Raw genomic sequence first — 13,654 nt, forward strand, 5'->3', positions numbered from 1 at the left:
TTACTACCATCATTGTGTTTAGAGCAGGGAGCTGTGTTAACCAGATCAGCCTGCTATTGTGTGTCCACATTAGACACAACCGTTTTATTTCTTTTAAACTTGAATATGGCTGGTTTATGCAGGGTGCAAGCATCTTAATGTATAAACCACGCTGCAAGCTGCTTTCTGCTCAGAGTTTTACCTTGCTTTTTAGCAGCCTGGAATAAGGGTATCATGACTCCAACACTCCCAACCTCTCCAGGACAATAATGTATTTTCTTTAACAGCCTTGTCATTTCTGACCAATGTAACTCTAGGACTCCTTTATAGTTAAGAAAATACTGTTGGTGTTTTTTAAATACAGAGCAAGGCAGAATATTTTACATTAATATACAGAGTTTTAAAAGCAAAGTAAATAAATGGTAATATGTGGTATCTATAAACAGCTGTTGACACTCTTTGTGTTCCTCACATTGCACTTTTATTCTTAGTTCTGAAATAAAAGGTGTTTAAATTCTAATCAATCAGCTTTATTGTTTTTGAACCTTTAGGTCTAGGTTCTGTCTTACTTGTTTTGTGCATCACCTCTGACAGTTAAACCTGAGAAATGCATTTCTGGGTACTTGTTTTTATACATATGTAGCTAGAATGCAAGTCGCTTGGGGTCTGGGAGGAGGGAGTAGCCTGGTGTCTTTTTTTCTGTATTATCTGAGTCAGGGAGTGATGTGTTTCATCGTTATTTGCATGCTTTTTATTAATCAGAGTTAATACAGACAAGAGAACTTCCAAGTAGCCAATTTCTGCTACTTTTTCTTCTACCTGTGGAAGAGAGATGACTGAATGTTCCTTGGGTTTCTTCTGACCACAAATGGGCATTCACCAGTGAATCCATCCACTTGATCCAGCTGGGCATCAATCAAAGAGATGAATTGTCAGGTGGAACAGATGATGGTGAAGACTCCTGCAAATTAATGAAATGAATGGAAACCTACAGGCTTTGAAGAGTCAGACCTTCACTTTGCACTTGACTAGTTGTATATTTGGCCAGATAGTTAACCCAAGCAGAGTTAAATTTATTTTTTGTGGTAAAAGGTTGTGTATCTGACCTGTCTGCAGGAGCTGGGTATTGTACTGGTAGAACACATATGGATAATTATGTCAGTGGAAGCCGTAAAATCCTGTGGTTTAGAATAAGAGAGGAAGGAGAATGAAGAATTGAGTCTATTGACTCCTCACTCATTGCTGAGTGAATAATAGATTTTTTTTGGTTTGGTGGCAAACCAAAGAATTGAGGTGTGGGGGGGGGGGATTGTTTTGGTCAAACTGAAATGAAAGTTTTTCAGTTTTTCTTGCTTGGAAAAAATAATTTCAGGTAGAATGAAATGTTTTGTTCAGTTGTCAGGTGTGTTTTTCCCATAAATTTTTTTTACAAACGTCAAAATGTTTCATTTTGAAAATGTCAAAACAAAACATTTATATTCTTTAAAAAAATTCAGGTTTTTTTAAAATCAAAATTAGTAGCCGAATGCAACTTGAATTCAATAAACCCAAAATTACAGGGTTGGGCAAATAAGCTATTCATCCAAAAAATTTCTCCCAGCTCTAGCTGTAGAACAGATAGACAAGCTGAAAAATGAAAATTATTATTTAATATTACACTTAGGCTTGGAAGAATTCAATTTTTATTTTTTTTATAATTTTGACAGATAATATTGGTTTATTTTTATTGATGTAAATATTCACAGTTATGCAAAATTATGGAGATTAAGTATTTTTTTGTCAATTTAAATTTTACAGTTGCAGGCAATTATGGGGGGCAGACAATAATTATTTAATGACTGAGATTCAAAAAGCTCAAGCTTTATAGCCATCAAAACATGAACTGTCAACATCACTTGTCAAAATATACAAAGTAAACATCTTTAAATCAAACTCTAATAAGGTCTAAGAAGCATTTTCCTTACTTTGCCTGTCTGCAAATTTCAATTATCAATGGAGATATTTTTCATCAGTTTGTGCGTGTATGGTGAAATCAACATTTATTGACATTTACTGATAAAAATCTAATCCTTCCAAGCCTAATTACACTGCAGTAAAGTAATTACACTGTAGTAAGATCTCAAAGCCACAACCAGGGTAGGCTTTATAGTGCTAGGCATTGTATAAGGGTATAAATGTCTGTCCCCACCCCGAAAGAGTTTACCATCTTAAAGAAAAGGTGCAACAGGTGGACGAGACAAACAAGTGGGCTGGGGCTGGAGTGGGGTGATAGAGAAACAAATAAATATAGCCCACCAGAGGTAGTGATCGTAAGCAGTGGGGGTGACAAGTTTTGTGGCCTGGTGTTTGCAGGAGATTGTTATTACTGAGAGAGAGATATGATCACCCTTAAAACTTGCTAACTTTGCCTTAGGTACACAGATTATGCTACTTCTGACCTGCCAACATTCCCTGTGCTGACTGGAAGAACTACCATGGGGACACTGCTAATGCTGAGGTAACTAATCTGGGTATCTAGGGCAAAGCTAGCGATGGTAGTTGTTAAGGCTGTCTCTCTCTCTCTCTCTCTCTCTCTGGTTAAAATCTCCCATGAGCACCAGCGTATGAGATTTGTCATCTGCTTTACAAGTGGTTCGTCTTTGCCCTCCTCTGCCTTGGCTTGATGAGTCTGTAGACCACAGCAGCTTTTAATTCTCCTTCCTCATCAAAGACCTCTCTGAACTGTGCTCCTGAGAGCGCTTCTGGGTCAAAGCAATCCAGCGAGCCAAACAGCAAAGTACCTGCGGCGTCATGGTGGGCTCCGGTGGAGACTCCGTCGCTGGGTGGAACTGAGTCTGAAAGTGTGGGGCAGGGAAGAAAGAAAATTGGTGATGCTGCATTTCCCCACCCATCACCTGCTGCATTCCCAGGAGTGGCTTCACCCTGCCCCTCTCTCACATCGCAGCCATTCAAATACCCAACCTTACCATTCATTCCTATTATGCTTCTCATTTCCCACAACCCTTCTCGTCTTTGCTCTTGAGTTTCCCTCCCCCTCCCATAATTCCTCCCTTTGCCCCACTGCAACCCTGACTGCCCCACAGTCCCCCTGACTCTTCAGTTTTATAAGAGAGATAAAACAAATACAGTAAAGACAAAAAGTCCTGGCATTAATATGACGTGCCCACCCTCACTCCATCCTTCTGCCTGTTGGTCGCATCCCTTCCCCCACCCTTTGTCTGGTGTTTATCTCTTTGCATTGTAGGCTTTTAGACATGTGATCTCTGTCTTCCTTTCTCTCAGTATAGCACCCAGCACAGTTAGACCTCAGGGCCTGACTGGGGCTTCTTTGTTCTATCACAATATAAATATTAGTCATAGTTAGGGCCTGTGTCAAATATTTGGCTGAAGATGAATTGGTCCGTTTTCCAGTTGAATGCGTGGTACCAAGATGGCCTGGAAATGGGGGCTGTAGAAGAATGCAAATCAATACATTATTGTGGATGATGTGAACTGGAGATTTTAATTTATTTGAATATCAGCCTGGAAAACTGGCACAGAGGACTGTGGTTCAAACATGAGTCACTGGGCTCACTACAGGAATTGTTGGATGAAATTTTACAGCCAGTGCTATGCAGGAGATGAGAGTAGATGACCATTATGGATGGTCCCATTTGGCCTTAAATCCATGAAAATGGTTGATAGTTAATAGCTTTTATTGGACCCACTGCTGTTGGCAAGAATGACGAGCTTCTGATCAGAAGACGAGCTCTGTGTGGCTCAAAAGCTCATCTCTCTCACGAGCAGAAGTTGCTCCAATAGAAGATATTACCTCACCCACCTTGTGTTGCTAATAGCCTGGGACCAACCTGGCTACAGCATCACTGCCTATGATAGTTAATAGGTCAGACTTGGTAGAAGAAATGCAAAATAACCTATTTCATTCTTTAAAATGTAGATCTAGGCATAAATATCTAGATACCTGATATTTCCCAGAGTAGTGAAGGCGCTGTAACAAGCTCCTAAAGAGAAAAAAATTCAAGAACTCTTCCTTGGGAAACAAAAAGAGAGACTTTTTTTAGGTTTCAGAGTAGCAGCCGTGTTAGTCTGTATCAGCAAAAAGAAAAGGAGTACTTGGGGCACCTTAGAGACTAACAAATTTATTTGAGCATAAGCTTTCGTGGGCTAAAGCCCACTTCATCAGATTCATGCAGTGGAAAATACAGTAGGAAGATATATATATACACAGAGAACATGAAAAAATGGGGATTGCTGTACCAACTCTAATGAGACTAATCAATTAAGGTGGGCTATTATTAGCAGGAGAAAAAAAAACTTTTGTAATGTTAATCAGGATGGCCGATTTCAAACAATTGACAAGAAGGCATGAGTAGCAGTAGGGGGAAAATTAGCATGGGGAATAGTTTTTAGTTTGTGTAATGAGTCATCATGAGTCTGCTCAAATAAATTTGTTAGTCTCTAAGGTGCCCCAAGTACTCCTCGTTCTTTTTACATTTTTTTAGGTTGCTCTAGTATATATGTCAACCTGGGTGACAATGGGCAAACAAACAAAAATCCAGCTGACTTACAGCCAAGTTTACATAACAGGTCCCGACCCAAAAGGTTCTCTGGAGTGGAATCCGAGGGGAGGGGGACGTGGTCACGGGAGGGGCCGTGGAACTGGATTTTCGGGTTTTGGGGGTGTTTGTAATTACTGTAAACAACCCGGACACTGGAAAAACGAGTGTCCGCGCCGGCCTAATAGCTCTGTAAACAACCAGCTAGACCCCCCGTCGGCACAGCCCGACAGTCCCCAGACTTACTTTGTCCCACAGCAATGACAGAACACCAGGAAACCTCAGGAAATTTTAGCTCCTTTACTGCCTCTCACTCCCACGGGTGAATGTGTTTTGACTATTAATGATCTTTCTCTCCCTTTCCTTGTTGATACGGGAGCTTCGCTCTCTGCAGTTCGTACGCCGACCTGCCTGAGGTTCCCCACTCTGAAAAAACCATATCCGCTGTGGGCATTACGGTAGTCCCAACCCCTTATCCCCTTTCAAAGCCTCTACCAGTCCAGGTTGGTCCCCTTTCCGCGGACCATGCATTCCTCCTCTCGGATTCGACTCCGGTGAACCTTTTGGGTCGGGACCTGTTATGTAAACTTGGCTGTACCATCTACTGTTCCCCGGATGGTGTCTACTTACAAATCCCTTAGTCCTCTCTGAGTGATTCTGTAGCCTCCCTGCTGTCTGAAACTCCCCTTTCCACTCCGGTCCCCTGCTGCCCATTGGTCCCATCCCTTGAACACCTAATTTCACAGGTCCCATCCTCTTTGTGGCCAACCCACCCATCTGAAGTGGGCCATTTACATATTGACCCCGTCTGCATTATTGTTGATTCCTCCAAACCTCTGCCTTGCCTGTCTCAGTACCCTATAAACCCCAAAGCCGAGGCTGGAATTGATCCAGTCATGACTGCCCTGCGGGAACAAGGCATTATTATCCCCTGCTCCAGCCCCTGTAACACCCCTATCCTCCCAGTTCGAAAAGCTGATGGTAAATCATGGCGGTTTGTTCAGGATCTTCGGGCCATTAACCGCATTTTCATACCTGCCTTTCCCGTTGTCCCTAACCCAGCAACGATTCTGGCTTCTATCCCACCAGATGCAACTCATTTTACTGTTGTTGATTTGTGCTCTGCCTTCTTTACTGTCCCAGTTCACCCTGACTCCCAGTTCCTGTTTGCCTTTTCTTACAAGGGGCAACAGTACACATGGACCACACTGCCCCAGGAGTCATATTTTTCCCAAGCATTAGCCCGAGACCTTGGTGACCTTGTTTTCCCGTCCAGGTCCACTCTAGTCCAATATGTAGATGATCTACTCCTCTGTTCCCCTTCATTGTTTGCCTCTGAAACTGACTCTTTAGTGCTCCTTACTGCCCTAGCAAATAAGGGTCACAAAGCTTCTCGCTGTAAACTACAATTCTGTCAAGCTTCTGTCACATACCTTGGCTTTCTCCTCTCCCAGGATTCCCGTGCACTTTCTCCCACCCGTGTCCAAGCTATCCTTAGCTTTCCCCGACCCCGCGCCCCACGCCAGGTCCGGAAGTTTTTAGGCATGGCTGGATTTTGCAGACAATGGATTCCCCAATATGCCTCCCTTGCAAAACCTCTCCAGGAACTCACTTGATTCTCTGTGCCTGATCCCATGCCATGGCCCCCTGAGGCCAATTCTGCCTTTGTTTGCCTCAAACAGGGTTTGGCTTCTGCCCCTGCCTTAGGGCTGCCTGACTATTCTAAGCCTTTTACCCTTTTCTGCCACGAACAATCTGGGTGTGTGCTTGGAGTTCTCACTCAGCTGCACGGAGAAAAGAACCACCCAGTAGCTTATTTCTCTGCCACTTGAGACCCTGTTGCCCAAAGCTTACCCCCCTGCCTGCGTGCTGTGGCTGCTGCAGCACGCCTAGTCGAAATGTCTGAGTCCCTTGTTCTCCGCTCTCCTCTTACCCTCCTGTCCCTCACTGACCTCGCCCTGCTCCAAGACTCTGCCCCAGAAACCGAGAGAGAATCCTAGGTTGCCCAAGGTTGCTCTCTACATCCCGATTCCTTTTGGCGCTCGCCTACTGGCGCCTTTGTAGCCCCCCTTTCACTCTACCCATCTCTGGCCGCCCTGCTACACGGTGTTTCGCATGTCGGAAAGGAGGGGATGGTCTCTGCTGTAACAAAGACAGGATGGTGGGCCCCCCATTTTAGCTCTTTTGCAGCCCGCCACTGTGCAGCCTGTACCATTTGCCAAAGCCATAATATTTACAGGTAAACCTGTAAAAGTGGCCCAGGGGTTCCGGGGTCTGCCTCAAGCACCGTTCTTGCACAAATGCCTAAGTGTCAACAATATGAATTGATATGGGTTAGGGTATGTTTATTCTCTGGTTGGATTGAAGCCTTTCCTTGTCACAAGGCTGACTCGCTGTCTGTTGCCAAATGTTTGTTAAATCATATTATGCCTGCCAAGGGAATTCCTGCTGTTCTGTCCAGGGATTGGGGTACACATTTCACTGGACAACTTGTTCAACACCTGGACCGTATATCGCACCTGTTGCACTGTCCCTACCACCCACAGAGTGCAGGGGCAGTTGACAGACGAAATGGTACACTTAAGAATAAGCTTGCTAAAATTTGTGACTCTACAGGATTAAGCTGGCCAGTAGCCTTACCATTAGCCCTTAGGGACATGAGATCCACTCCATCCCAAAGGCATAAATTAAGTCCCTTTGAAATTGTTATGGGATGCCCTATGAGAGCTATGACTACCATTACTCCCGTTCCAGATTTGAACTTGACTCACAGTGCGCTCCTTCAGTTTTGCAAGGGACTAATGCAAGCTGTAAGTCACTTCCATTCACAGGTTCGAGTCGCCTGGCCCACAGAACCCATCTCCGACACTTGCCACAACCTTGAGCCAGGTGATTGGGTCTACATACGGCGCCATCATCGAAAGCATGCCTTGGAGCCCCGGTGGAAGAGTCCTCATCAGGTACTGCTTACTACATGGACGGCTGTTAAACCATCTGGCATCGCAGTGTGGATACATGCTTCACAGTGTAAGAAGGCACCATCCCCAGAGAACCAATCATCACCTCAGGACAACACAGAGTCAATTTTGACTCCAGAAGACGATGTAGAGGAACGGTCTGCAATACCTTACAATCTACGCCCTCGTAAGGGTTGCCAGAAGCAGGCAACGAACAAAAAAAAGCAGTAGCAAGCCTAGCGCCTACTGCCTGGTGGGGGTAAAACCGTGACTGCGGTTCCCTCAGTTGAGGTTGTCAGAACCAGAAGAGCCTTGCCTCCAACATGCGCCTCTGCCTGTTCCTCGGCTGCTGGTATCTTACGGTCTGGGGAGACCACGATGACAATTCTTTTATCAAACAAAACTAAAAAGTGGCGGGCCGGATATGGAGATATGAATTTTTTCTCAACCTGCATCAAACAGAGAAATCAATCTCATGTTCCCCCTACAGTAACCTTAGTGAAAACAATACAATCTTTCAATGTCATGCAGATAACACCACTCCTCGTAAGGAGAATTACCCTGTACGCTTTGGGGGATACTCCTCCTCCTTTGCAAACACCTATATGACAAATGGGTGCAACCGACCCTTCCCGGCCTTAATAGGCCATCACTGGGTGTGTGGGACCAGAGCTTATACCGCACTACCAGATAATTGGTCAGGAATTTGTTATCCTGCCCGACTCTTCCCACAATTCCGAGGGCTAGGAACCTTCCCTCGAGAACGCCTCCGCAATTTCAGGCGAAAAAGAAGGGACTTAACAGATGCCCAACGGTATGTAAATAACATAAGCCCCTTACCCTGGGAAGAGGCCATTGGCGGTTCCTTCATACCATTAGGGGGAGTAATACACCATGCAAAAAGGCTCCTAAGGTTACAAGCTGTAGTTGAAATAATGGCAGATGAAACTGGAGAAAGTTTAAGAGCCCTAGCCAAAGAAACAGGGGCAATCCGACAGATGGCCCTCCAAAACCGTCAGGCATTGGACATAGTGCTGGCGGCAAAAGGAGGGACTTGTGCTCTCATTGGAAAAGACTGCTGTGTGCATATACCAGACAACACCAATGAGGTAATAGATCGTGCTAGCCGCTTAGAACAAATTGCATATCTTCCCCACGAAGAGCCAAGTTCTTTATGGAAGTGGCTAAGTAACCTTTTCAATTTCTCTGGCATAGGAAACTGGTTGTTTCAGGGAGCCCTAACTCTCCTGTTTGGAATCCTAATAATTTTTGTATGTTTTCAGTTACTTTCCTGTTGTATTCAAAATTGTGTCAGGCATGCTACACAGATAGTTGCCCCAAACCAGAGTGCTAATTTGATAATTTTAAATATCACTGATGAACAAAGAGATAAAGAACGATTGATATGTGGAACCCAGTAATTGTTGGTCATTGCGTAGCTTAACCAAAAGGAGGGATTGTGAAAGTAGAATGAATTATATTGAAATTATAATTCATTAAAGAAATGCTGTTTGAAGGGTTTGTTGAAATATAGTTGTCAGGAAGAGAAACATTAAGGAGTGTGAGACAATGGGTCCTCAAACTAATTAACTTAGAGAGTCAACTGAGCTAGGAGATTGGTAAACGTTAGTATGCAAATAAGATATGTATGTATATTTGTCAGTTTCTGCTTCCTTTTGTCTCTTATGTTAAATTGGCTTTCCCTTATCTGTTTAAATAAGTTAGCTTGAGCCTTTGCAGGAGGCTCACATATCTGGGTGCATTCGCAAAGTGCTTTGCTAATAAACAGAGTGGTCTGACAAATTTTGTGAGTCTTGAATCTGACTTTGACAGTTGCTTTTCCCCCAAAATATTTTTCCATAGGGACAGTTGCCACACCAGTTGCCCTTCCTCATAAACTAGTCAGTAGCGATCCCTTTACCACAAGAGAAATAACATATTGTGCCTTTACTTTGTTAGTGAATATTGAATCCTAATTGGAGTATGGTGCAGTGGTGATCACTGGACCAGGGCAAGAACATGATTCATTGGGGTGAAGTTTAGAGAGCTCGTACCAGGACTTAAACACTGCTGTTGCCCTGGAGGTTTAAGAGGGCCTTATGTTTTGCCTACGTCTTTGTACAGGCTGTCTGCACCAGGGTGACTTTCATCACTGCAGATTATGCAATGTACCAGGATGATACAAAGTCTTAATCTAAGGTCGTCATAGGGTATGTCTGCACTGCAAAAAATAGGTTGGACAGACAACGGTCAGGGATGGTCTCGGTTTACTTGGTCCTGCCTCAGCACAGGGGGCTGGACTAGATGCTTTCTTGAGGTCCCTTCCAGCCCTGCATTTCTATGATTACATTTTTCTAGCCCTACATGAATTAAGGCAAATGAAGGACCATAGTGACCCTTAATGGAACAAATGAAGTCGTCCCATATTACTATGGTAATATGATTCAAGCCCTCCAGCTTCCCATGCAGCATGCCATCTACTAACCCCAAAGCTTGTATCATCAAAAACATCATTGTCTTCTTCAAAGGTGCATCTCCCACCAGCACAGCCTCCATCCACATCACGGCGCTTGCGGATTTTGCCCAAGAACTCAAGCGCATCTGATTTCTTCAAGAAGTCTACGAAGGGACAAATCATTGTAACACATTAATGGAGAGTCAGAAAAGATAGGAGCGTGCAGCATCATGCAGGGAAATCTCCTGTTTACTACAAAGAGCCATCAGCCTACAGCTACAGGGGGTCACGATCCCACTGAAACGCCATTGGAAACTGTTGTATTTAGCTGTAATACTTCAAAAAAAGTTCAGAACATGATGTTCACAGTGCTCATCATGCTTCAAAGTGATGCCTAGCATCCCTTTCTGCTTCCTATAGCACCCACTTCTGAAGGTGAGATCAAGTTTATTCTCAGGTATAACACCACCCTGCTATTGTGCTTGCCTTGGGTTTGCTTTCTCTCTAACTGTAAGATCCTGAAGATTATTTTTTAAAGATGACATATGTCTAGCAGAGAGCTTCCTTCCAGCAATCTGCTCTATCTGGTTACCGGCTTTTCTGCAGCTTGGCCAACACCGCTGCACCTTCCCAGATAGCACTGGTGGCTGTTGTGATGTGTACAGTATATGGAAACAACCCACCATAAATACTGTAACAGGGTTGCTGATACCTATCCAACTGCAGGTCTGCCATAAAGATGCCAAGACACATTTTGTGCACAGTGCCTGGTGAAGCATGTAACTTCCATTTTCATTCAAAACAGCTGAGTTCAGTTACAAGTGGAAAGCGATGAAGGTGCGGTTGGTCTGCAGGGGGATGGTAAGCGCAAAGACTTCTATTTCTCTCTGTCTGCACCAATGGGAAAAGCAATTGTGATGTTTTGGGGATCACCCACACCAGTAAGGGGTTCTGGATGTGCCTGCTCTGTCACCTTGCGGAGCCTCAATGCTGGCTGTGATGGCTCAAAGCCCTCCCACCAGTAACCAGCCCACATGCATGAGGGAGTCATGCTGGCTTCCACCAGCCAAGTTACTCCAGTGACCCCAACAGCCCTTCTGGTCCCGCGTCTCCCCAGATCTATCTTTCCTGAGCTCTGAACTACCAGGCACTTGGGTTTCTCCCCTCTAGTTCTTCACCCCCAGGATAATGAAACCAGCTCCCCAGATAACTGGTCACTTTGGCACGCACACCCCACACAGCCTGCACAACAGACACCGGCCTGGGGGCACAAGAAAGAAAAAGTTTATTTAATAGAAAAAAACCACTGAGTCAGAGACGGAATAGCAAGGGAATGCCACACAGCCAAGTGATCCAGAAAATAAACAGAAGGGCACAACTTCAGATGTTCCACGTCTATATTAGATAAATCCCCTCTTCTAATGCAAATTATCTGTTGCCATTGGACAAGTTCCCAGTGTGTCCCCTCCCGCCCATGGAGGGGATCCAGCATTTCACAGACAGTACCCACCAAGCGACTGCCCTTCAGCTGGATGTCAGTCTCAAGCCTCCTTTTTATAAAGAGTTTTTTTCTTTTCTTTTTATCTCTAGCATGGTGACTCATGGTTATCCAGGGTGGGGAAATGCTGGCTGAGTTGTCTGACTGTTTCAATGGCCCGCCATTTGTCTTTTCCTGGGTTGTGCACCACGAGCTGCTTGGAGCTGGTCTCCCCTGGTTGAGGAGGGAGCCCCTTGGAGTTGAATGTTGCAGCACAAATTCTGAGCACAGGTTTCTATATATGACAATAGGTAAATTCCTCATCCCAGTCTGTATACATAGCTCATAATGCCCATTCTGTTCAGAACATGGAAAACCGGAATGACTCTGTAGTTCAAACCTTAGTGAACACTTCTGTTGATGATGCACAAAACAGAGAGAAAAGAATCCAGCACTCTTTCTCTTATCTGCATGGCTGAGAAGCATTACATCTATAAGTAATTATGACTAGGAAAACACTCAAGGACTAGATCTGTTGAGCAAGAAATTGTTGTTTTTACATAGTCACTTTTCAAGAGTTGAGCTGCACTTGAATTGTCCTAGCTAAGACATTCCAAGCCAAAGTTCAAAAAGAAATGTACCTGACTTCTTACCTGAATCTGTTGCACCAAAGAGAATAAGTAATGTTGCAAATAAGGAGATAACAAATACTAACTTCATTTCTCCTTATTCTCAAATGTGTGTCCTTTCTTCCCCTCAAACTTTAAGGCCCTTATAATACTCTACCTGCCGAAAGACACACCCTCCAGCATCTTCAGAGGAAGGCAAGCCACAGCTGGCATTAAGCCTGTGATTTCGGGTTTCACTCCACTTATTAAAAATGCCTTTCAGGAGGTGAGTGTTTTCTGATGACAGATGAGACTGAGTTAAATAGGGTTTAATGCAGCCAGGATCTCAAGTTCTCACTCAGAGATGTCGTTTCACTGGACTGAAAGCCATATGTATATTCAACAAAGAGCTGGCTGTTAACTGTGTATTTTTCCACTGCTTTCTATTGGCTGGAATCAGAAGGGCTCAGCAGTGTGTGTAATATATTCGCTCTTGCTAACAGCGAGCTTCCAACAGCTCAGGTAGTTCGGCCCTTGTGAAGCCGGGGTATCGGAATTCTAACCCCACTGTCACTTTCATATTGGGAAATTCTATAGTGCCATGGTATGCAGCGTAATTACAAACACAGAGTTCATGGCTTTGTTTTAATGCTAGAGTCAACAGACCCCTCGAGAATATATTGCGTAGTATTCGAACTAGAGCGATGTGAAACGCAACACCTTTCATTCACAGAGGTTCATACAAACATTTTAGTCCACTCAGAATTTCTACTAGTTTCATGTTAAAACCATGAGCGTCACATGATCTCTCTGTATGATCAAAGATCGGCCTTAGGGTCACTGAGAAGACGTGTGAATCCCAGGCTATGGCTACACCAGAGAGCTTACAGCGGTACAGCTGTAATGACTCCAGCCCCTGTGAGCGGCGGTAGCTATGTTGGTGGGAGAAGCTCTCCTGCTGACATAGCACTGTCCACTTAAATTGGCATAAATTATGTTGCTCAGGGTGGTGGCTAATTCACCCCCGGTGCAGTGCTTAATTTGTAATGAAAGAGATGCCGGGGCTGAAGCAATTTTTTTACATAGCCAGGGCTATGAACTGCTGAGCCTAGAGCCCCCCCCCCGGGGGCTCAGCCTTGGCCCAAATTAAGCACTGCCCCTGGGTGATATAGCTTATGTTGACTTAAGCTGTAGTGTAGCCATAGTCAGTGAATGTCTTCACCGTATCTGGGATGAGCCTCAATTGCAAAATCTAAAGCCAGGAGAGTTTTGGGTTTCATTGCATTTCATCCACCTCAGTTCAGAACAAGGCACAAAAGCATTCACTGTAGATTTAACTATTTTGTTTAATTTTTTCTATGCCGTGTAGTGTTAAGACTTATTAGGACGTGGAAGGCACTCAGCACATTGCAGAATGGAGCTCTCAGTTAAAGCCCTCTCTCTTAGGGTTGCCTTTTGCAAGGTAGTTTAATGTTCAACTTGTTCGTGCTGCAGAAAAGGGAAAGCTTAAGCTGCGGTAGAACATGAACACGCGCAGACGTCCCAAAGCCATTTCACAGCACAATGAAAAAAAAAAATCTCTTTGTTCACAGTTACCAGATTACTTGGCGGTGAGTGAAAAT

General features: G+C 44.3%; 1 long non-coding RNA gene across 1 annotated transcript; it reads right to left on the minus strand.

Annotated features, from left to right (window-relative positions):
• Positions 1–793: 793 nt before the first annotated feature.
• LOC311523220 lies at positions 794–12,395 on the minus strand. The gene is made up of 4 exons (XR_014712297.1): positions 12,211–12,395; positions 9,978–10,111; positions 2,760–2,813; positions 794–940 (listed from the first exon to the last, which is right to left on the minus strand). It is a non-coding gene; the product is annotated as an uncharacterized lncRNA (long non-coding RNA).
• Positions 12,396–13,654: the final 1,259 nt, after the last annotated feature.

This window comes from Lepidochelys olivacea, assembly GCF_965140295.1.
Source record: "Lepidochelys olivacea isolate rLepOli2 genome assembly, chromosome: 7".
Classification (NCBI taxonomy): domain Eukaryota; kingdom Metazoa; phylum Chordata; order Testudines; family Cheloniidae; genus Lepidochelys; species Lepidochelys olivacea.